Below are 25,295 nucleotides of genomic sequence, written 5' to 3' on the forward strand. Positions count from 1 at the left end.
AGAAAAGCATATGGTACTGGAGTACCGTGGCTGCTAGAGTCCAGATAGTGTGCTAGTTTGCTTCAGTAATAGGAGTTGTTGTAATATTTTTGGAGAGGATGGTAATAATTCATTAGTATATTTTTTCTTATGGTGTAAACTGACGTCTAACTCGGAGTCTTGATTTTTGCTCCTTGGACTTGAGAGTGAAGAAAATAGAAGCTTAATTGCTGCTACAGCATGACCTCAAAGTTTTTCAAGTACTCATTGGTATGAATTCTTTTTATTAGGGCTGTTTGTGAAGATGAGATATTATGGTGTTGTAATTTCCATTTATAGGAATATCTGGTGTCTGCTTCATTCCTAAAATTGGATATGTGGTGATTCTTTATAGAACAGGTCTCTAGAATGGTGTGAGTTTGGACCTGGGCTCACGCGTCGTCTTCATACCATCGTCCCTATAAGCAGTCCATGGAGTAAAGCAGCACTTTGGACAGAGACTTGTCCTGCCCTAGCTGGTGTGGAGGCCCAGTTTCCTGTATGGTCATGCACGTTGAGGTGGGTGATAACGTGTAAGTGGGCCGGAGATGAAATGTTAGTTGGAAGAACATTCCCCAGTTATATAACTGTTTTGTTTTCTAGGGAGTGACTAGGAAGCAGCCAGGCAGGTTCAACTGTTGTTAGAGTCTTTGATGTTGGTTTGAATTCCAGTAGTTACGTTCCTTTTATTTTCTTTTCCCAACCCCCACATCGTTTTCCAGTCATCATTTGGGTGAGACTTTAATGGCAATACATTCGTCTCCACCTCCCATTCTCTTTCTCTTATTCTCTCTTAGATGTCTTATTCAGCTGTGTTTCCCCTTTCTAAGCTGGCCTGAGTGTTTGTCTGCACAGTATATATAGATTCAATGTTAACTGTAAATGCATTTAACAAATGTCAAGGAGTAGCACCTGTTTTCTTCAGAAGACTGGTAGCAGAAGAAAAATGAAACGAAATGAACTAAACGTTGTTCAGTGTAGTTTAAAGATTGTGTTATGGTGTATCTATACATACTGTTTGTATTCTTGAGAATTTTTAGGATTTAACCTGTTAACATGAAGTCTGATGTCCGTGCACATAGTTAAGACCCCAGGCCTTGAAATCAGGTCATGGTTACAATTCTGCTGCCTGGGAGTTGTGTGGCCTGGTTCCTTCTTTGGGAAAGTTATTTACATCTTGAGCTTGTTTTCCTTGGGTATAAAACAGAGATGAGGCTTGCATTGTCTTTCTTACAGAACTGTGGAGGATGAGATGAGAGAAAGAATGTGAAACTGCTTTGTAAAATATTTTATACACGTAAGGTATTATGTTATTACTTATAAATTTAGTATTTAATTGTTTTCAGCATCTTAACATCAATTTTTAAAAATGTGCATAAGGAATGAGAATGTGTTAGATTTCTTCCACCTCCAAAATTTTGTGATTCTTTCTCATTCTTAGGAAATCCATATGTAGTACCTACAGTTTTTGATTCTTTGGAATTTTTAATTATCCTGGATAGATGTCAAGCTTATTGAGACTTTGAGCTTCTTTATTTTTTACATGTTTATTTATTTATTTTGAGAAAGAGGGAGAGCGCATGTGCGTGGGACAGAGAGAGGAGGAGGAGTGAGAGAATTCCAAGCAGGCTCCTTGCTGTCAGCGCAGAGTCTGATGTGGGCCTCGATCCCACAAACCGTGAGACCGTGGCCTGAGCTGAAGTCAACAGTTGGATGCTTCACTGACTGAGCTCCCCAGGTGCCCCAAGACTTTGATATTCTGAAAGAAGTTACAGGCTAGGATTTGTGAGAAGAGTATTCAGTAAAAAAAAAAAGTTTTATATTTGTCTGCCCTATTTAGTATAGAAGTTGGCAGAATTCAGACTGTAGGCCAAATGTGGCCCACAGCTTGTTTTTTGTATGGCCTACGAACTAAGAATGATATAAAAACTTTTAAATAATGGGAAAAAAAATCAAAGAACATTTCATAAGATGTACAAGTTATATGAAATTCAAATATCAGTGGCCAGAAATACAGTTTTACTGGAACACATTCTTGCTCATTTGTTTCTGTATCGTGTATGGCTATGTTGGCAACACAACAGCAGAGTTCTTGGGGCAGAGACCATATAGCCGGCAAAGATTGAAATATCATCTGGCCCTTTACCGAAAAAGTTTGCCAGCCCCTGATTTAGGACTTAATTTTTTTTGCTTTACTTAGCATATGCCTTATTTCCTGTCATAGCAATACAGGGGTTAAGATGCCTTAAAAGGCACTAATTTCTGCTTTGGAACCACATAGTCTTATATTCGAATGCCAGCTGTGGTATTTATAAACTTTGATCCAGGACAGACTAACATCTTGGTGCCTCAGTAGGTACCATGATTCACAGTAACACTGGAGTCTGTCTTAGAAGTTGTATTGTACTGGGATTTTTTAAATCCTTTCTTTCTTTCTTTTTCTTTTTTTTTTTTTTTTTTTTTTTTTTTTTTTTTTTTTGAGGAAGATATGTGAGAAAAACCTATTTTAATGAGGCCAGGGTGTTAGATAACCTTCCTTACATGAATACTACACTCTAAATTTTCCTTATGATTTGCATTAGCATCTCTATTAACATCCTCTTCAGAGTTGAAATAATAAAACTTAATATTTTGTTCTAAAATTATTTTTTAACCTTTATTCATTTTTGAGAGACAGAAAGAGCATGGGCAAGGTAGGGACAGAGAGAGAGGGAGACAGAATCTGAAGCAGGCTCCAGGCTCTGAGCTGTCAGCACAGAGCCTGATGTAGGGCTTGAACCCAAGAACTGTGAGATCATGACTAGAGCCAAAGTTGGACGCTCAACCGACTGAGCCACCCAGGCATCCCTTACTATTTTTTTTTCTAAAGGTAGACCTAGTTTACTCTCTAGAGACTTTGATATTAGGCTGCTTTTTGAAGTATTTGGTTTAAATTATCTTACAATTGAGGAATTGGATGTGCTTCCCAGCTTCAAGTGCTGGGTTATTTAACATGAATACCGAATCAAGAGTGAGCAAATAAAGGTCATTGTTCTAACTGAGTTGAACAAAACAGAATTGGGGTCATTGTGGCTCTTGCATTCCTACAAATGTGCAGTTTCTGCCTTGATTGATGCTTAAGTGCAGTGGGATGATCCAAGGGAGATAAGGGAGGGCATTACTGTTCCCACACTGTCGTTGGTAGAAAAGGGGATGGCAGCAGAAGGGCCCTGCGATAAAACCCTAGAGCAGCAGTACCTGGAAAACTGAAGTTCAGGCTTCTATATGTAGCACCTCAGTATTTCCTCTTGAGGTTCAAACAAACAGAAAACAACCAGAGATTGATTATCTAGAGAGATGAAGTTTGAGAGCAAATATTTGCCAAGCTAGTAAAATATAAAGATCTGGTAAAATACATGTTTTCAGTTTCACAGTATTCCTGGGCAAGGAGGCCTGGTATTGAAAGGAGATAGTTTTAGGACAGGTTAAAAGAAATGAGAAATAAGGTGTTTGGCTTCATTTCCCATAACAAATATATGAACCAGAATGTTCAGAGTAGAAGTAGATAGAATTCTGGTTTTCAGAGAGAGCCTCCTTTTTGACTTTAACAATCATGTATCCATTTAGTACTACCTTACTTTATACTGTGGATTAGAATGTATGTTAATATGGAAGGTTGTAGAGCTTGGAAAGCATTGAGAGGAAAAGCATGTATGTGCATTACGGAAGTGTTATGATATGTTTACATGTCTCTATCAGGAAAAAAATGGCACCTTACCCTGGGTAAGAGTTCTAAAGCAGGTATTCTATTTCTTTGCCTTTAAATAGTAAAATCTTTGGGTTCAGCCTTGTAATCTTGGGCAAGGCTTGATCTCAACTTCACTATTTTTATTCTCTTGTGTGTAGGATGGAAATAGTAAATCCTCTTCCTCTTTGGAGAGAGGTGTGGTAAAAAGACATTCATTCATTCACTCACTCATTCATTCATTTATTATTTCAGAGAGAGAAAGAGAGAGAGCACATGAGTGGGGGAGAGGGGCAGAGGGAGAGAAAGAAAGAATCCCAAGCAGGTTCCATGCTCAGCATGGAGCCAGATGTGGGGCTTGATCCCATGGCTCTGGGATCATGATCTGAGCCAAAATCAAGAGTTAGACTCTCAACCAGCTGAACCACCTGGGTGCTCCAAAAGACTTTAAGATGAGTAGCATTGTCAACAGTTTTGAAGAACGTGTTATGTGAAGTTCAGTATATTTCCCAGTGTATTAAACACAGACCAAAAAGTGAAGTAACCTTTAACAAAGAAGGCGATTTCAACTCGAAGTTGGAGGACTTGGGTTTTTGTCTGGCTCTGCTATAAACAGTCTGTGACTTTGGACAAATTATTCTTGACTCTGAACCTCATTTTCCTTATATCTAAAGTGAGGGTTCAGACTAGGGGTCTCTGATATCCTTTCTTGTTTCGAAATTCTTTGATTCTCTAATTTTTTGAAAAAGTAGGGCCCATTCTCTTCCACTTGCCCGGTTTCCATTGACCTACCCAAGTAGAACCTGAGAGTCCTTACGAGTTGCTTTATAGTCAGTGGTCTTCCAGATTCAGTAGCAGTGCTGGCTCCAGTAGAATGAGGGAAACCACATCTCCTTTGTCTGAACTGAAAAGTATCCATTGAGTACATACTATCCGGCTAGATGCAGTGCAAAATAGATATTAAAAAAAGGTGGCATTGAGTCTCTCAGGAAGTGTTTGTTTCACTGGGAAGATAACTGTATTATGAAAAAGAGTACTATAAAAGATTAGGCAAGAGGACAGTGGGAGGGTCCTTGATGTGGCAGTTTGAGGACTTGGGATGTACTGTTGGAGAGGATACTTTGTGGCCTTGAACATTTGTAAAATGAACCTTGTAGACTCCCTCCAGCTCTGAAATTTGGTCATACTCTCTTTGACAGAGAAGCAGTTGTTTGAATCAGCCTGTCAGGAGACAACCCATGTGAACTGCTCAATCCAGGACAGATTTTTACACTCATTCTGTATACTAGCTTGATTTACTAGATGCTGGGAAATAGTTACTTAAATTTCTTGGAAATGCATTCAAGGGACAACTTCTGGAGAATCAAGCATGTGAGAAGTGGCAAGACACAAGGGACCCTGCTTCTGTAGCAATAACTTTGTGCCTTGGATCTCCTTCATATCTGCCTTCCTAGGGCCTTAACTTCTGCAATTATTTTCGTCCTTAAATTATCATTCTCTCCTTACTGGATCATCTCGTTTTGTATGCTGACATGCTTCATATTACTTGCAGTAGCAGTGATTAATCATTCACCCAATGCCATTGTTTGTGGCTCTCTTTCAGTAACAGGACTCTTGATTTTATCTGGACACATGGCTGCCCAACTGGACTACATTTCCTCACCTCTCTTTTACAGCTAGGTGTGACCCTCCAACTAGGTTTTGGCTAAATGGATGTCAACAGAAGTGATGTGTGTGATTTCTGGGTCATGGCCTTACGAAAGAAGCTAGTTGCCTTCTACTTCCTCTTTTCCCTCTTTTGCTGAGGAGAGGGTGGAGCTGGTGCATGTTATTCACCCTTACAGGTGAGAGCAACATTTAGTGGGAGAAGGATCAAGAAGATGAATCCTTGGATGATCTCATGGAGCAGAGCCACCTACTAGCCATGAACTACTCATTTGTCTTCGGATGGCTGAGTGAGAGAGGAATAAAATTCTATCTTGTTTGAGCCACTAATATCTTAAATGAGTAAATCATTTCTTTACATCACCCTCTCCTCCACCTTATGATTCATTTCATCTGTTGCCCAGTTGGATCCCTTTGCAGCAACAATTGTTTATATTTGCTGTGTCTACTCTCTCACCATCCTCTTAAGGAGAGAGAGAATCCCAAACAGACTTTGCATCGCCAGTGCAGAGCCCACTGCAGGGCTTGAACTCACAGACCATGAGATCATGACCTGAGCCGAAGTCAGATGCGTAACCAACTGAGCCACCTAGATGCCCCATATTCTCTTCTTTAGCCTGATTCATTTGAGCACTCTACTGAAATTGTTTTTTCCCCATTTTATTGAGAAACAGTTGACATCATTGTATAAGTTTAAGCTTAAACATTTAGCATGATGTTTTGGTTTATATATGTTGTATAGTGATGACCACAGTAGGTTCAGCTAACATTCATCTCATATAGACATAATAAAGAGAAAAGAAAAAGGCTCTCCTTGTAATGGGAACTTCTAGGAACATCTTCCCAAAAATCCTGTAGCAGTGTTAGCTATTGTCCTGTTTATATGACACCCTAGTACTTATTTATCTTATGACTGGAGGTTTTTACTTTTGACCACCTTCCTTCAATTTCCCATTCCCACCTCCAGTAGCCAAAAATTTTCTCTCTTTCTATGAATTTGGGGCTTTTAAATGTACTTTAATTTTTTGAATATTTTACGTATAACTGAGATTGTAGTGTATTTGTCTTTCTTTGACTTACTTCACTTAGCATAATGCCCTTGAGGTCCATCCATATTGTTGCCACTGGTGAGTTTTGTTGTTGTTGTTTTAAATGGCTGAATAATATTACATTGTATACATATACCACAGCTTTTTAAAATCCATTCATCTGTTGATGGACACTTAAGTTGGATCTGTGTCTTGGCTATTATAAATAATGCTGCAGTGAATGTGGGGGTGCAGATATCTTTTCCAGCCAGTGTTTTTGTTACCTTTGGATCTGTTCCCAGAAGTGGAATTGCTGGATCATATGGTAGTGCTGTTTTTATTATTTTGGGGATCCTCCATACTGTTGTTCATAGTGGCTATACCAATTTGTAGTCCCACCAGCAGTGCACAAGGGCTCCCTTTTCTCCACATTCACACCAGCATTTGTTATCTCTTGTTTGTTTGATGATGGCCATTCGAATAGGTGTGATGTAAGATCTCGTATGTGTGGTTTTAATTTGCATTTCCCTAATGACTACTGCTGTTGAACACGTTCGTGTACTTGTTGGCCTTTCATAGATCTTCTTTGGAGAAATGTCTGTTCAGGGACTTTGCCCATTTTCTAACTGGGTCATTTATTTGCTTGCTTGCTTGCTTGATACCTAGTTGTACAAGTTTTTTGTGTTTTGGATATTATCCCCTTATCAGATATATGCTTTGTAAATACATTTTTTCATTCTGTACATTGTGTTTACTTTGATGGTTTCTTTTGCTGTGCAGAAGCTTTTAGATTGTTTTACAAGCTTTTAGTTTGTTTTACTCTCATTTGTTTATTTTTGTTTTGTTGCTTATACTTTAGGTTACTATGATGACTATAGCTTTACAGTATTGCTTGAAATTGGGAAGTGTGATACCTCCTTTTTTGTTCTTCTTTTGTAGGAGATTTCTTTGGCCCTGTGGGATATTTTGTGGTTTCATATAAATTTCAGGGGTGTTTTGCCTGCTACTGTAAAACATACCTTTGGAATCTTGATAAGGATTGCTCTGAATCTAACAAAGTTTCTTGGGGGGACCTGGGTGGCTCAGTTGGTTAAGTGTCCGACTTCGGCTCAGGTCATGATCTCGCATTTCATGAGTTCAAGCCCTGCTAACAGCTCAGAGCCTGGAGCCTGCTTCGGATCCTGTGTCTTCCTCTTTCTCTGCCCCTCCCCTGCTCATGCTCACTCTCTCTCTCTTTCTCAAAAATAAACATTAAAAAATTTAAAAAATGGCTTTTGGTAGTGTTGATATTTTAACAGTAGTCTTCCAGTTCATGGACATGGGCTACCTTTCCATTTATATTTGTCTTTGATTTCTTTCATCAGTGTCATATAGTTTTCAGTGAGAGATCTTTCACCTTCTTAGTAAAATTTATGTGGAAGTATTTTATTGTTTAATTTTTTTTTAATGTTTATTTATTTTTGAGAGGGAGAGACAGAGGGCAAGCAGAGGAGTGCCAGAAAGAGGGAGACGCAGAATCCAAAGCAGGCTGCAGGCTCTGAGCTGTCAGCACATAGCCCAATGTGGGGCTTGAACTCGCAAGCCATGATATTATGACCTGAGCCTAAGTCAGATGCTCAACCAATGGAGCCACCTAGGTGCCCCAATATTTTATTGTTTTGACATTATTATAAGTGGAATTGATTATTTCTTTTCTAGAAATTTTGTTGTTAGTGTATAGAATAGCTACTGATTTTTGTGTAATAATTTTGTATCGTGCAACTATACTGAATTTGTTGATTAGATCTAACAGTTTTTGATTAACTCTTTAGGATTTTCTAAATACAAAATCATATTATCTGCAGATACAGACAACGTTACTTCTTCCTTTCCAATTCTGGATACCTTGTTTCTTTCCCTTGCTTGATTGCTCTAGCCAGGACTTCCAGTATGGTATTGAATAGGAGTAGTGAGAGTGGGCACCCTTGTTTCGTTCCTGATCTTAGAGGAAAAGCTTTCATCCTTTCACCATTGAGTATGATGTTAACTGTGGGTGTGTCACATATGGCCTTTACTACGTTGAGATATGTTCCTTTTGCAGAATAGAGGAATCTACCTCTATTTCTGTGAGGAGGCACATGACAAGAGTAAGCTGACAGCAGAGACTTTTAAGACAGAAAGGGTACCTCTGGTTACACTTTCGTTCACTTTGCCTTGTGTTCCATGCCAGTTGTTTCTGCATATTTCATAAGCTACATGTTCATAAGATTATTGAATATTGCAGTTACATAGGCTTCTAGGGAATATGTGGTCTTGGTCTTCTCCAGAATCAGAATTCCTTGGAAAATAATCATCTGCTCTCTACTTCTGTATTTGTAGTATCTGAAAACTCAGTTATATGACTGCCCAACTCTTTTTAAAAAGAGTTCTTATTGTTTAAAAATTATTCGTTATGTTAAAATGGAATGTACGTCCTTGCATTTTCAGCACAACACAGATCTGCTTTATTTTGCACATGATAGCTCTTTAGCTATCATGTGAAAAATGACTGATTTCTTTTATCTTCCCACAAGCCTTTTCTCTTTCCAGGCTAAATGACTCCTTTTCTTCAACTATTCCTCATATGACAAGGGATTCAGATCCTTTTCCAGGCCCAGCCCTAACATTTTTGGGACAAAGGGCAAGAATCCAAATGAAAGTACATATGCCATATGTCTAAAAATTTACAAGTTACAAATTGATCTTGCTGATAAAGATGTTTCATTGCCTGTCTTTATAAGTAAAACTTCATAATGACCTACAATCAGATCAGACAGGGAATTCTCAGACTCCTTTGTGTTTCACTCCATAACATACTGAAATACAAAGAACCAGCCTCCAACCTGACCTTCCCTTTTCACCCCAGGTTCCTTGCATGAGGGACTTTGTACTTGCACACGTGCGGACTTGCAGCCTATACATCCCCACATACCTTTCACACAGCAACTTTCGTTTCTTTAAAATTTATTTATTTACTTATAGTGATGTCTACACCCAATGTGGGCTCAAACTCAAGACCCCACGATCAAGAGTCACATGCTCACCCAACTGAGCCAGCCAGGCACTCCCACACAGCAACTTTTTGACCATCTCTTGGACCTAGGGCTATAAATACTAATGGTGAAATCATCTGCCCTTGAGAGGACCAACTCAAGAAAGAGGCCTGAGCAGACCAGTACGTAAGAGATTCTGGGGTCCTGGGTAAGAGCAGGCTGGCGTGCATTGGCTGCAGTTGTGTACACTTGTAGGTCCTGAGAATAACTGGCCCCATGGTCAATGGTGTGGCCAGCAGGAGGCCAGTGCATGGCCCTTCAAGGATCCAGGCCTAGGATGAGGGCTCTGATTTCTTAGGTCCAAGTTAGTACTGTTCTGTCACAGTCCAACTCTGGTCTTTATTGTTTGCCACAGCTGGTTATTGTGGAAAGTGTTACATTCCCTCTTACAGTGCTCCACATTAGACATGTTGTTTTAATTAGAACTTCTTAACCAGTGTGCCAGACAGTGTTTTGAATGTGTAACAGATGGGCCAGACAGACTGATTTCCTGAATCCATACAGAGGATGATCAGTGACAGAGTGATAAGAGCTTCTAGGCTGATCATTATTGGCCACCAGCAGCATGGCTTATTTGCCTCAGTAGTCTGTACTGGTAGTATCATTTTCTGTTTGTGTCATAAGTGGAAAAGATTGGGAAACCCTGCTCTAGACTGATGTGTGGTAACTATGCAGGTCTCATGGTATATAGTGTTTTGCATACAGCTTTAACATTTTTTATAACTTTTGGTTTGCTTGACAGTGTTGGAGGTGTCAAATGGGTTTGTACCTTTCTAATTAAGGAGGTTGTGGATGTAGGTTACGTGGCTTCATCTAGCAACACATTCTTAGTCAAATAGGGCACTTGACACTAGAACTTCATTCTTCTGACTCTTATTTTGGTATATTCTCTCTACTAACCCAAATTGACTTTCATCTATTTTTTTTTTTTTTTTTGGAAAGCCTATCACTTCTGGTTCATTTAGGGTATGCAGGCAATTACATTGTTTTAGAGTTTTTCTATTCCATCTTCTGTTATGTCTTCTGCATTTGTTGATACTTTTTAACCTAAAGACTCAGTTTTACATTTAATCCCATTAAGAGATAGTTTCCCCCCCTCCTTTGGCTATTTAATTGATCCCATCATTTTGAACCTTGATTCTCTGTATTCATTTTAATAGCTCTTGTCCCTGGATTAGTGTCATATTTATGGTTGACTCTTGGACAACGTGGGTTTGAACTGTGCAGGTCCACTTATGTGCAGATTTAAAAAACAAAGATTGTGTAATTCTGTGAATATATTTTTCTTAGGATTTTCTTAATATTTTTTCTCTAGTTTATTAGAAGAATGCAGCATATAATACATGTAACATCAGCATATATATTAATTGATTCTTTGTGTTATTGATAAGGCTTCTCATCAGTAGTAGGCCATTAGCAGTTAAGTTTTTAGGGAATCAAAAGTTGTCTCTAAATGTGTGGGGTTTGGCACCCTTAACTCCTGTATTGTTCAGGGGTCAGCTGTAGTTACTGTAGTGATGTTTGTTTAGAATGGTTGTTGTGAGTTGTTTATAAAAGGTTAGATTACATTAAGGCAGGAAAGTGTAGAGTACATTTTAGAAATATTTCTTTCATTAAGCAGTTATGATAAAAGTGCTAGCACTTAAAATTAAATTTTACTCTTTATTTAGTACTCATTTTGTATTGATCTTTACTTATTTTATTTAAATCTTAAGAAAATGTGGCCCTTTGCTTAGGTTACCCAGTGAATGGTGGATTGATTCAGAATTCAAATCCAGGTGTGCTTAACCTCAAAGTTTTCTTCACTGCTACGCTATATATATTGTGAAATGACTTCTAAACATTTAATTTGGGCTGGGAAAGGGATATTTCCCAGATTTATACTCAGTTATTTTAAAGATTTTATTTTTTAAAAGATTTTATTTTGAATATTAAAGTGGTAGATTCTTAGAGACTATGAGTTGGTAGAGGGAGAGAAAGAGAATGTAAGGAAGCTCCGTGCCCAGTGCAGAGCCTGATGTGGGGCTCAATCCCATGATGGTGAGTTCATGAGTCAGAGCTGAAATCAGGAGTCAGACACTTAACTGACTGGGTCATCCAGGTGCCCCTAAAGATTTTATTTTATTTTATTAAACATTTTAAAAATGTTTATTAATTTTTTTGAGAGATAGAGAACGATTTGTGGGGGAGGGGCAGAGAGAGAGAGAGGGAGACAGAGACAGAGACAGACAAGAATCCGAAACAGACTCCAGGCTCTGATTATCAGCACAGAGCCCAATGTAGGGCTCAAGCTCACAAACTGTGAGATCATGACCTGAGCTGAAGTCAGCTGCTTAACTGACTGAGTCACCCAGATGCCCCCTAAAGATTTTATTTTTAAAGTAGTCTCTACACCCAACTTGGGGCTCAGACTTACAATCCCTAGATCAAGAGTCGTATGCTCCACCAGCCGAGCCAGACAGGTGCCCTCCAGATTTGTTTCTTATATTTAGAATAACTAATTCTCAAATGTTACTCATGCAGATATTCCCTCTTCCCCCTAAGAATTATCTGGTCCAAATGTCAATAGTGCTGAGGTTAAGAAACCCTGCTCTAAGTGTTTGAAGTAGTTCAGGTTTTACTTTGAATATGTGGGTGCTTTTGTATTCAGTGGAGTATTATGATGATAGGTATTAGAATGTATGAGTGATACAAAGCTCCTTCTGCCTCCATAGACCATATTCTTTTTCTCTTTTAAAATGTTTATTTTTGAGAGAGAGAGCACAGGCAAGGAAAGGGGCAGAGAGAGAGAGAGGAGGACAGAAGATCCTAAGCGGGCTCTGTGCTGACAGCAGTGAGCCCAATGTGAGAGTCGAACCCACAATCCCTGAGATCATGACCTGAGCTGAAGTTGGATACTCAACTGACTAAACCACCCAGACAGACGCCCCCACAGTCCATATTCTTAATTTGTCTGCCTCCCTACTTGGAAGCAGGTGGTCAGTGAGAGGAGAGCATGATGTTCATCCATTCAGTTCTAGAAAGTCTGAGATTTAATCCAAAAGGCTTTTCTGAGTTGTAAAGGTTGAGTTTTTTATGTTTTAATGCTTATTTTTATTAGAACTTTTGAGGGGGGAAAAAAAAACTTGTGAAGAAGCATGAGCAACTAAGCTGGCTTTCATGTACTAACTCACTAGCCAGGATAATATTTGAGGAGTTGTATTTGTAGCTTAAAGCACAGATCTGAAGGAGTGGTTGCTTGGTCTTCTAATATAAGTGCTTTCTTTTCACTGGGTTTTGAGTTTCAAGATATAACCAGAATTGTCACCATAGCACTTTTCCCAGTTTCTTCACAGTAACTTTCCCAGACTTGAGTTTGTCTTCCTTTGATCTAGATTGCCGATCCCACCTCCTTAACAATTCAGTTTCATCGTATCACTCTAACCAACCAAGAATAAGAGATTCCTTTTGCCTACTGGACTCATTATTCTTTCTTTTTTTCCCAAGGAACTCTTCTTTATAATCCTCAATTCAGGATTTGGTTTCACTAAGTGGTAAATATCTGTCTTATATTATCAACTGCCAACATTATTTAATTATTATTGATATGCCAAGGACTGTCCCTAAGCCTCTTGCATGTATTATCAGTTTAATCATCACAGTTGCCTCATGAAGTAGTTACTCATACTAATTTTCTTACTGTAAAATTTACATAACAAAATTTGCCATCTTAACCATTTTTAGATGTACAATTCAGCAGTGCTAAATATATTTGCATTGTTGTGAAACAGATCTTCAAAACTCTGACTTCTTGCAAAACTAACACTGTGGCCATTAGACAACAACTCATTTCTCTCTCCTCATAGCCCCTGGTAAGCATTCATTTTACTTTCTGTCTCTATGAATAATGACTACCTTAGATGCCTCATAAAAGGGAAATCACACAGTGTTTTTCTTTTTATGGTTGACTTATTTCGCTTAGCATACTGTCCTTAAGGTTCATTCATACTGTAGCATGTGAAAAGGTGTCCTTCTTTTTATAGGCTGAATAGTGTTACATTGTGCATATCTACCAGATTTTGATTATGCATTCATTCATCGATGGACACTTGGGTTACTTCCACCTCCTGGTTATTGTGAATAATGCTGCTATGAGCAGGAGTGTGCAGATATCTCCGAGATACTGCTTTCAATTCTTTTAGATATATACCAAGAAGTAGAATTGCTGGTTCATATGGTAATTCTGTTTTTAATTTTTTGAGGAACTGCCATACCATTTTCCACCGCAGCTGTACCACTTTGCATTCCCACCAGCAGTACACAAGGGTTCCAGTTTTTTTCCACGTCCTCATCAACACTTGTTATTTTCTATTATTTTTATTTTTTGCTGGTAGCCATCCTAATGGATATGAAATGATATCTCATTGTGGTTTTGATTTGCATTTGCCTAATGATAGTGATACCCAGTATTTTTTCATATGCTTGTTGCTCATTTGTGTATCATTTTTGGAGAGCTGTCTATTTAAGTTCTTTGCCTATTTTTAAATCAGGATTTTGTTGTTGATTTGGAATTTGTTAAAATTCAGTCTGGATATCAATCTCTTACCAGATACATGATATCAGATATTTTCTACCATTCTTTGGGTTGCCTTTTCACTTTGTTAATAGTGTCTTTTGATGCACACAAAGATTTTAATTTTGAGGAAGCCTAGCTTATCTATTATATTTTTTGTTGTTTTGTCCTTTTGGTGTCATATCCAAGATGTCACTGACAATTAAATGTTATGATGTTTTTTCCTTATGTTTTCTTCTAAGAGTTTTATAATTTTAGCTCTTTTGTGTAGATCTTTGATCCTGTTTGAGTTGATTTTTCTGTATAGTATAAGGTAAGGGTCTAATTTCATTTTTTTGCATATGGACATCCAATTTTCCCAATACCATGTTGAAAAGCCTTCCCTTTCCCAGTTGAATGATCTTGGTACCCTTGTTGAAAATCATTTGACCAAATATATGAGTATTTATACTGATTTTGTAGATAAGGTGATTAACATAGACATGTGACTAATACAGTATTAACACATTTTTTAAAAAGAATTAACCCCAAAGTAATCTATATTTGGTATAGTAAGATGAAAGAGGTTTTTAGGACTGAGGTCTTTTTTGTGTGGTAGGAGAATAAGTGAAACTGTGCACCCCAGTTCTGATAGGTTGCCAACTCCACGCACTAAGCCAGTGATTTTGAAACTCTTAGCAATAAAACTATTTTCCCAAAGCAAAATCTTAGATGGACCTTCAGTATTTCTACTGTTAATTAGTATTTTGTTAGTATATATTCATCTGAAAATAAATGTATACTATTTACCCATTTTTGCTCGTGGATGGTAACACAAGTTTATGCATTTGTGGTTTCCAGTGTGTTAGAAGCGTGTGTGTTACGGTTTTAAAAATTTGTGCCTAAAAAAAAAAAAAAAAAAAAAAAAATGTGTGCCTGTTACAGTTTTAAAAATAGGTAGTCATGTACTTACAGAAACACCTTGAAATCAGATGTTTGCAGACTGCCTAAAGCTCTGCCACCCATGTCAGTGTGAAAAACAATAGTTTATTTAGATATCTTTGAGGTTCAGCTTGTGATTATGGAGAATCATTTTTCTCATGCAGAGTTGAGAGTGTCAAATATGAGAAAGTCTTGACTTCTTTAGTGCTGAGATGCGGGGCTAATTGAAAACCTGACTGGCTTAGAATGACTTTTTCATTTTTCTACTAAGGATCTAAGGATAGGTGTCAAAAGACACATCATTTTTCTGTGTGTCCTAAAGTCGTTTAAACGTAAGGTCAATTCATATCTTGTATTTTAAGATACTGACATTGATAAAGATTTCAGAATTTTTGTAGTTGTAAGAATTTTGTTCTTTGATACTTGATTTTAATTTAAGTATGTCGTGGGGTGCCTGAGTGGCTCAGTCGGTTAAGCATCCGAGTTCGGCTCAGATCATGATCTCACGGTTCGGTTTGTGGGTTCGAGTCCCATGTCGGGCTCTGTGCTGACAGCTAGCTCAGAGCCTGGAGCCTGTTTCGGATTCTGTGTCTCCTTCTCTCTCTTACCCTCCCCTGCTTATGCTCTCTCTCTCTCTCTCTCAGAAATAAAAAAAAAAAAATAAACAACAACAACAAAACACATTAATTTAAGTATGTCAGGAGCATTTGTTAACTTTGTAATGGAAGTTAGTATTTTTGGGCTTCAGCATTCTTAGATAAGGAAAGATCTTCAGTAAACAAATGATTCTGTTTTAAACAGTATTTTTCCTAATTGAAGTGTCTTCCACAAATTTACCATGTTTATATAATGTAGTGTACTTTTTTTTTAAAGCTGTGATCATTACCTACCATTACTGTTTAGTGGCATTAAGTAATTTTGCAGAGCCCAAGATGCTTGAAAATTGGTGTAGTTGGCTGATATTTTAAGTTTAGCAAGAATAAGAAATACTCTTATTCAGGATATAGAAAAAAGTGTTTCAAAAAGGAAGGAAGTTTAAAGGATTTGATTTCTTCTATGCCCTTTTTTTAAAGCTTTTTTTTCTTTCCCAGTTTTGAGATCTTACTGACATATAACATGAAAATTTAAGGTGTACACTGTGATGATTAAAACTTTTTAAAAGGGGCGCCTGGGTGGCTCAGTTAAGCGTCTGACTTCGGCTTGGGTCATGATCTCACGGTTTGTGGGTTTGAGTCCCGCGTCGGGTTCTGTGCTGACACCTAGCTCAGAGCCTGGAGCCGGTCTTCGGATTCTGTACCTCCCTCTCTCTCTGACCCTCCCCTGCTCATGCTCTCTCACTCTCTCTTAGAAATAAATAATACATTAAAAATTTAAAAAAATTAAAAAAAATTTTTAATTTATTTTGAGAGAGAGCGAGAGAGAGAGCACACACATGAACAAGGAAAGGGCAGAGAGATGGAGAGACAGAATCCCAAGCAGGCTTTGTGCCAGACATGGGGCACAAACTATGAGATCATTACGTGAGCTGAAATCAAGAGTCAGAGACTTAACCGACTAAGCCATCTAGATGCCCCCACTGTGATGATTTGATACACATGTATGTTGTGAAATGATTACCATAGTGAGATTATTTAAGAGCTCCATCCCCTTACATAGTTAACCATTTCTTTTTGATGTGGTGATAACATTTAAGATCTACTGTCTTAATATCTTTCAAGTATATAATAAAATATTGTTACATGTGGTCACCGTGCTGTACATTAGCTTCCCAGAACATACTCATCTTCTAGCTGGAGGTTTGTGTCCTTTGACCAACGCCTCCTCATCTCCCCATTCCAGCCCCTGACAGTCACCAGTCTATTCTCTACTTTTATGAATTTTGCATTTTTACATTATACATGTAAGTGAGAACAATACAGTATATGTCAAAGAACATGCATGTTGTCACAAAAGGTTGGATTTCCTTCCTTTTTTACGGCTGAATGATATTCCATTGTATACATATACATCAAATTTTCTTTATTCATCATAGGTGGACACTTAGTTTCTTTCTGTCTAGGCTATTGTGAATAATACTGCTGTGGACATGAAGGTGCAAATATCTCTGAGATACTGGTTTCATTTCATTTGAATATATATCCAGAAGCTGGATAATATGGTAGTTTTAGTTTTCATTTTTTTGAGAAATCTCACTGTTTTGCATCATGGCTGTACCAAATGATGTTCCCACCAACAGGGCCCAAGGGGTCCCTTTTCTCTATAGCTTTACCAACACTTTTTGCCTGTCTTTTTGATGATGGCCATTCTAACAGGTGTGAGGTGCTATCTCATTGTGGTTTTGATTTGAATTTCCCTGCTGATGAGGGATGTTGAGTATCTTTTTGTGTATCTGTTGTCTTCCATTTGTAGGTCTTCTCTGGAAAAATGTCTGTGCAAGTCTTCTGCCCATTAAAACAAATGTTTATTTTCAACTTTATGTTCCACTCAAGTCAGGATCTCATGGTTCATGGTTTGAGCTCTGCGTCAGGCTCCATGTTTGTGGTACTAGAAACTAGTACATGTCCTTGTACTAGAAACATTTGTTTCAAAGATGCTTATGTAGTCCTTTTTTTTTGATTACTTGTTGGTTAATTTTGGGGAGGGGGTAATTATTTTTTGATTATTCAGCTAAAATAACTTTTGTTACACTAGGATAAATTTTGAAGTTTGCTGTTAGCACGTGAAAGTAATAGGAACTTAAAGATTGGTTTAAATGGACAGTTTTAACAATTAAATACATGATTTTTATGCTTAGAGTTATTAAAATGTACAAAGATAAAATATTATTCTGAATTATTTATATATTTGTATTATCCTAATGTATATTCTTTAGGCTCTTTTCTATTTTAAAGTGAATTTTATAACTTAGAGTTGTCTCATGTAAGCATATTTATTTTCCAATTTTAAGGAAGAACTTTTAGATGTATAACTTTGTGTAAAATCTCATAATATATTTCTTTACATTTTATCATGTATGATTTAAAATAGAGAAGGACAATAAGGAAGAGAAAAATCCTGAAAAACAAAGTCAGTGAAAGCTTTACGAAATATAAGTATGTTACTATAACAAGAAATCAGAAGACCATTACTGCCAGTGATGTTCTTTGTATTTGGCTAGAATCAACATCATTTATGCCCAGGTAAATAAATTATTTTATTTCACAAAAGAGATTTAACAACTTATGGCTGAAGCGTAAATGAAATACTGTGGCCCTTCAGTTAAGTAATGCACATGCAGGCCTCTCCGATGTAACAGTTCAGTCAGTGTGGTCGTTGCAGCTCATGTCATTGAGGGGATGGGGACAAAAGTTTGTTTGTAACTACCATGGAAGTGAGTACAAAGACGTCAGTGACCTTTGAACTTCTGTGGCTGTGCATCTGAACAAGGAATTGTTTGAGGATGGGAAAAGCTGCCAGTAGACTTGGGATATGCTTTCTCCTTGCTTTCTACAGAATTGTTGAATGACCCTACTCCAGAAAAACAAAATAGCAAAAAAAAAAAAAAGCTTAATTGGAAGAAATTCTTATTAGTCTCAAGAGAATCTTATGTCCACACGCTAAATCTGATTAGGTATTTATATCTCAAAGTGATAGTCTCTATGAAAATACTGTCTTCACTTATAAAAATGGCACATTAATTACTGCCATTTTATGCATTGACAGAGCTGGTAGATGCTTGTGGTTCCTTCCTTTGCAGTTGTTATCTTTTTAAAGCCTCTCCTTCAGCTCTACTGATGGAAAAGTCCTTCTGTATCTGGGTCACACTGATTCCTTAGTTTTCTGTTACATTGTTTGAAGGTTGAACATTATTCGGAGAGTAAAACCCATACATATTTGTTGAGTGAATGAGTGAATTAATAAATACACAGTATTTATTTGAGAAATAAATAAATTGTTTTTGTTTGAGAAAGTAGGAATAGTGGCATTTGCAGCCCTTTTTTTTCCTTTCTCCCAAGGTGGATAATAAAAATCTAGTAACATCTCTCAGTATGAGACTATCATAAATAACAGTGTCTCTTTTGCAGATAAAGAGTCCCTCAGCCTTTGAGTTTACTTCTCTTGGTTGCACTAGCTAGTGTTCAAATTGGGGCTCCGATAACCTGTTGTTGTTGTTGTTATTATTGTTATTATTATTATAGAAACCATGAGTGGGGAGAGGGACAGAGTGAGCGGCAGAGAGAGAATCTCAAGAAGCGGGGCTTGATCTCATAACCATGAGATCATGACCTGAGCTGAGATCAAGAGTTGGATGCTTAACCAACTGAGCCACCCAAGTAAGTGCTCAACACATTTTTTTTTTTTTTTTTTTTTAAATCTGTTGTTCTTGAAAAGTCTGAGGAATCAGTACTACTGTTACCATTTTGGAGAAAAGCTGGCTCTGGTTTGTATGGTTGCATATCTCTTTTACCCATAATTAATAAAGCAAGAAATCAGTGTACCGATTCACCGTTAAATAGTACATGTGCTTTGAGGTGGTCTCTCCTTCCCATCATTAAAGCATGTGTGCATTTCTTTTGATATACTTTTAGGTAGTTCTCTTTCTGATCAGTAGTCAACACCATAAATTTATAGGTTATGATATGTCACAGAGATCTGTGACCATATTGCTTAACTGGAACCGTTGAGATGGAGTCTTGACTTCATTAGCAGCTTGTCTTTGTGAGTGAGAAGGGGAAAGGTGTGAAAAATGAGTATAGCTGTTATAAGAAAAATGACTTTTAAAGTAATTAGAAAAGTTTTTAATGTATGTTTATTTTTTTGGGAGGGAGGAGGAACAGAATCTGAAGCAGGCTCTAGGCTCTGAGCTGTTAGCACAGAGCCTGATGCAGGGCTTGAAATCACAAACTGAGATCATGACCTGAGGCGAAGTCAGATGCCCCTTTAAAGTAGTTTTTAGGTAACTTTTCTAAATGTGTTTGTATATTAAAATACTGATTTATGAAAAGTTCAACATAAATTTTTAACAGATTGATACTTGGAGAATTTTATTCATTATACTCCACATGAAAAATTACTTGGGAAATTCAGCTTTAACCCTTGATTTATCTCTTCTGAAATACAACAGTTAACTGGCAGAAATTCTCCTCTTTTTAGGCCCAAGATATCTAGGATGACTAGGGCCTTCAGGTGTTCGTTATCCTGGAAACCAGCCCCTCCATGGAGATAGAGATGTGGACTGGAGAGCACTGTGTCTGTGAAGGGAAACTGTGGCTGTCAGGGAAGATGGGTGGTAGAGAATGGGAGCTAGGAGCTGGATAGGGATAAAAAGAGGGACATAGAAGGTACAGATAGTTGCACAGGAGCAGTCTTTCAGATCCCAATCTGAAAGAAACCAGAGAATGGAATCAGAACAGTCAGCTGCGGGCATCAGATGATCTTTATCTGGTAGACCAGATAATCCTTAAATGTTCTTATGATTAAAAAAAAAATTAAACTTCCTTAGGTTAACTGATGTTTGTCTTTTATTCAGTTTAGCTTTGGTTTATTATAAAGTCTTTCCTATAATATGTATTGAACTTAGTTTAGACTTTAATGTGATAGTTTTTAAAAAAAATATTTTATTTTTTTAAGTAATCTCTACACCCAATGTGGGGCTCGAGCTCACAACCCCAAAATCAAAAGTTGTGCACTCTACCAATTGAGCCCGCCGGGCACCCCTAATGTGATAGTTTTTTGAGAACAGGTAAACCTTGGCACAAAACAGACTGTATTTGACAGAAAGCTGTAGAATTGTCATGTAACATTTAGTGAATTGAACAGTCCCTTTTTAAAATCTGCCACGAAGTATGGAAGCTATTATTCTGAACAAAAGTGAGTTTCTTTGAATAGTCCACCCCATTTCATTAAATGGACACTTTATTCAAAGAAGAGATAAAAAGGAATGCTGAAGAATATGAGAAATAATGGCTAAATTATAGCATTATTCACACCTAGTATATCGAGAGGAAAAGTTTGTTTTATGATAACTATATATCAGAAGAAAAGTGTTAGGTTACTTTATTTTATGAAATTACAGATGTTAGCTAAGTTAATTTGGATGAATGGTGAATAATGCTTTAGGTCGGAAAAGGGCAGACTGAGAATTCATTGTTCATTTTGAAAAAAATTGTCAGGAAATAAATGCTGTCTTTAGGATTGAAGCAGTTCTGTTTTGTTTTTGTTTTTTAGAACTGTTGTTTTTTTGATTTATTATTAACTTACTACATCTAAGAACTGTTTTAAAATACTTTGTTCAACTTTTTGGTAATTAAAAAAAGATTAAAATGGAAATATGAAAGGAAAACAGTCTGGTTATCTTGTAGATAAAGTACAAACTATGTTCAGTATTAGTAAGCACAGTAAGTACTCACCTTAGCGGTGGCCAGTTCCTGATTGCCTGACTGATAGCCACATCTCCCCTTTTCCTTACAAATAGGATGCAGATTTTGTTACAAGCAGAAGTGTGTCTAGCTAAAAAAATTTCTTAGTCTCCCTTTCAGCTGGTGTAGCCATGTGACATAGTCCTGGTCAGTGAGGTGTAGACAGAAATGTCTGGATGAAGTTTTTGGGAAGTTCTCTTACCCATTTCTTTTTTTCTTGTCTGGCAATTAGACATGATGACTGGAGCTGAACCAGTATTCTTGAGACTTTTAAAGAAAACCCTAAAGATTTACAGAGATTTTAGCCTGCATATTCTTCACCTGCCAGACCATCAGCCGGTGCTCCTTTCCGAATTTCCATTTCATGAGAAGAGTAAACCCCTATCTTGTTTAAGCCACTATAATTTGGACTTCTGTTGTACACATCAGAACATTATTCCTAACTGATAAAATAACTTACATGCCCATTATGACATACTTTCAGGAGATTTGGAATCTTCTGGCTATAATTTAACAAGGGATTTATCTAACTCCAAATCCAGAAGACCCTAGGATTTGGGGGATTATTTCTGTCTTTTAGACTTGATTGGACCAGCTGGGTAACCAGCTGGATGGATAGTGGTTACTGCTGGAGGTTTGAAGGAAATGCAAGAAGTATTCAAACTAGTCAAGCATTTCCCACTGTCACTTTATCCTGTCTTTTCATTTTAAGTCCCTGCTTCATCTGGCTACATAATCTACACTGAAACTATTAGAGCTGCCTCTGAATGGAGAGGATTCAGGAAGTTATGGTACAGTTAGGGTCATCTGGATTGGTTCACAATGGGAATCTTACTGATGACGTGATCTCCCTCTATGGCAAGATTCATTGCGGTGATTGTCCTCTCACACCCCCTTTTAAAAACTTACTCATACAGGGGAGAGTACACAGATGATACGTGTACAGCGCTGTGTTTTTTCACAAACAAAATATCTGTGTAACCAGCATCTATCAGCAAACAAAGAAGTTCCTCTATCGCCCTTGAAGATTATTACTATCCAGACTTCTAACAGTATAGAGTATTTTTGCCTGTATTTGTATTTCATATACATGGTATCATGCAGAATGTATTCTTGTGTCTGGTATCTTTTGTTCGGCATTCTCTGTGAGATTTATCCATACTTTTATACATTTATAATTGTGTATAATTATAGACCATTCATTCTCATTGCTTTTAGCATTCGTTGTGTGGCTGCCTGTTTTCAGTTGTGTGTATCTCATCTACTGTTGCTGAGCATTTGGTTTGTTTCCAGTTTTGACTCTTATGAATAACTGCTGCTAAGAACATTCTGGAGTACATATCTTTTGGTAAATGTCTGTAAGTGTTCTATTGGATATATACCTTGGAATGGAATTGCTGGATCATAGGATATCAGCTCTAGCGCCTTTGTGTCTTCACCTGCACTGGATGTTGTTATTGTCTTTAACTTAGTCATGCTGGTGGGTGTGTATTTTGTGAAGCATCTGTTCAAGTCTTTTGCTCACTTTTCTGGGGAGTTGTATGCCTTTTCTTATTATTGGTGGGAGTCTTCTTTTGTATTCTAGATACTAATCCCTTGTTGTCCTTGTGTTGTGAATATCTTGTCCTATTCTGTGAGTTACTCTTATATTCCTTAAGTCTTTTTTTGAGGTACAGGTCTTAATATAATCCAGTTTGTCATCTTTTCCTTTATGGTTAGTGCTTTTTGGCTACTGTTAAAAATATCTTCACCTAAAGTCACAAAGATCATAATCTATATTTTCTTCTGTAAAAGATTTATGTTTTACTTTTTATATTTATATCTGCCCTGATTTTTGTGTAGGGTATGAGAAATGTGACAATACAGTTTTGTTTTTCATACAGATACGTAGTTGAGTCAGCTCCACTGATTTAAAAAACTGGACTTTACCGGGGCGCCTGGGTGGCTTAGTCGGTTAAGCGTCCGACTTTCGCTTAGGTCATGATCTTGCGGTTCGTGGGTTCGAGCCCCGCATCGGGCTCTGTGCTGACTGCCAGCTCAGAGCCTGGAGCCTGTTTCAGTCTGTGACTCCCTCTCTCTCTGACCCTCCCCTGCTCACGCGGTCTTTCTCTCTGTCTCCTAGAAATAAATAAAACATTAAAAAAAAAACAAAACTGGACTTTACCTACTAGACATTGTCAGCTTGTCATAAATCAGGTGAACAAGTATTTATGAATTGTTTCTGGACTTTTGTATTGTGTTCCATTAGTTAGTTTTTCTTCTCTTGTGTGAATATCATACTGTCTTAATTATAATTTTATAGTAGGGTTTGTTAACTTTAGTGTTAAGTTCTCCAGCTTTATTCTTCTTTAAGATGGCCTTAGTTGACCCTGGTGATTGTCAACTTGTTAGGTAGAGTTAATTCTCATTTTGTATGCCTTCTCACTTCTACCATTCACATCTCTCAACCAACTGACTGAAATACTGCCTTCATTTATTTAGCTATCTAGAGAACCCAGTTAGGACCTCCAACCTCTTAATGGATTTTCAGATTTGTTGAGTAAACAGAAAATAATTTCTTGGTGCACATATAATACGTTACATTTAAAATCCATGCTCACTTTTAGCATAAATCACTGCAGTGTGTAGTAATCAGATATTTAGTTCAAATGTGTGTGTTTAATTGCACTGATGCTTAATTTTCTCATTTGTAAGTAATCAGCTGTTTTGTTTATCGTGACCAGCTCTGTAGATGCCACGTTTAGGAATTAGTTTGCTTCAAAAAGATGAAACAGAAATAGTGAAATAAAAATAAGACAAATCCATCTGGAAGAATGAATCATCTGTGCATGACATTTAAAGGCAGTGATCTTTGTTCGTAATATGAAATTGTCAGTTGGAAGAGATTTCTCCTCAGTATCCTGCCTTCTTTGCCCCTTCCATTTCGTGTTGATTCAGTTGGGGGAAATCACATGGCTTTAAAGGAAAATAGTAATCACATTTCTTCAAAATTGATCATTCATAATTTTACTTATTTTTTGGGGGGAGTGGGAAAGAGGAAGGAGGAAGGGAAGTTGGGAACATTCTGGAAACAGTAACTATGTGTTCCCATATGATACATGTCTTCATGCCGAATACATTTAACACTGAGACTGTGTTGGGAAATTGAAAATATATGATCATTACAATAACTTTGGAAACTTTTTTCCAGTTTTTATTTATTTATTTATTTTTTCCCCCAGTTTTTAAAATATGAGCCAAATGATCGGAGATCTATATGCATATGGGCTGCTTGAGTTTCTTTTCCCCTTTGAATTAATAAGTAATGAGTTATAAGATTTTATGTTTGAATAAAAAATTGGGCATATAAGGCTCTAATCACACCTCTTTTCTTTTCCTTTTATTTATTTATTTTTTTGAGTTTATTTATTTTGAGAGAGACAGAGACCGTATGAGTGGGGAGGGGCAGAGAGAAAGGGGGACAGGAGAATCCCAAGCAGGTTCTATGCTGCCAGCACAGAGCCCAATGGGGGCTTTAACTGATGAAACTGTGAGTTCGTGACCTGAGCTGAAACAAAAGTTGGGTGCTTTTAACTGACTGAGCCACCCATGTGCTCCACACCTATTTTCTTTTAATTATGAATAAACAATGTACTATTTTATTTATTATGTAATTTTAATGGAATTAAACTTGAACAGTTAAAAATTATATAATCTGGGGCACCTGGGTGGCTCAGTCGGTTGAGCGTCCGGCTTTCGCTTAGGTCATGATCTCGNGTCAGGCACACAGTTTTGTTTAAAGATCTCAGTGGCAGCGTTTCTTGAACAGGTATTTATTGAGTACATATTGATTTTCACATAGTTTATAAGCACTGGGAATATAAAGATGAGCAAAACAGATGTGGTTCTTGCCATCATAGAACTTTCCAACTAGAGTTG

At 37.3% G+C, this 25,295-nt stretch overlaps 1 protein-coding gene across 3 annotated transcripts in view; it reads left to right on the top strand.

Moving 5' to 3' along the window:
- The first annotated feature begins 378 nt into the window (after window positions 1–378).
- The window catches only part of ARHGAP32 (Rho GTPase activating protein 32), a 300,153-nt gene continuing 275,236 nt past the window's right edge, over window positions 379–25,295 (top strand). For all 3 annotated transcript variants that reach the window (XM_077756545.1, XM_077756541.1, XM_077756542.1), the window contains exon 1: window positions 379–537. The gene's annotated coding sequence lies outside the window, so the exon portion shown is untranslated. The remainder of the gene's footprint in view (window positions 538–25,295) is intronic.

This window comes from Crocuta crocuta, unplaced genomic scaffold (genome assembly GCF_008692635.1).
Source record: "Crocuta crocuta isolate KB4526 unplaced genomic scaffold, BGI_CrCroc_1.0 scaffold172, whole genome shotgun sequence".
Lineage (NCBI taxonomy): Eukaryota > Metazoa > Chordata > Mammalia > Carnivora > Hyaenidae > Crocuta > Crocuta crocuta.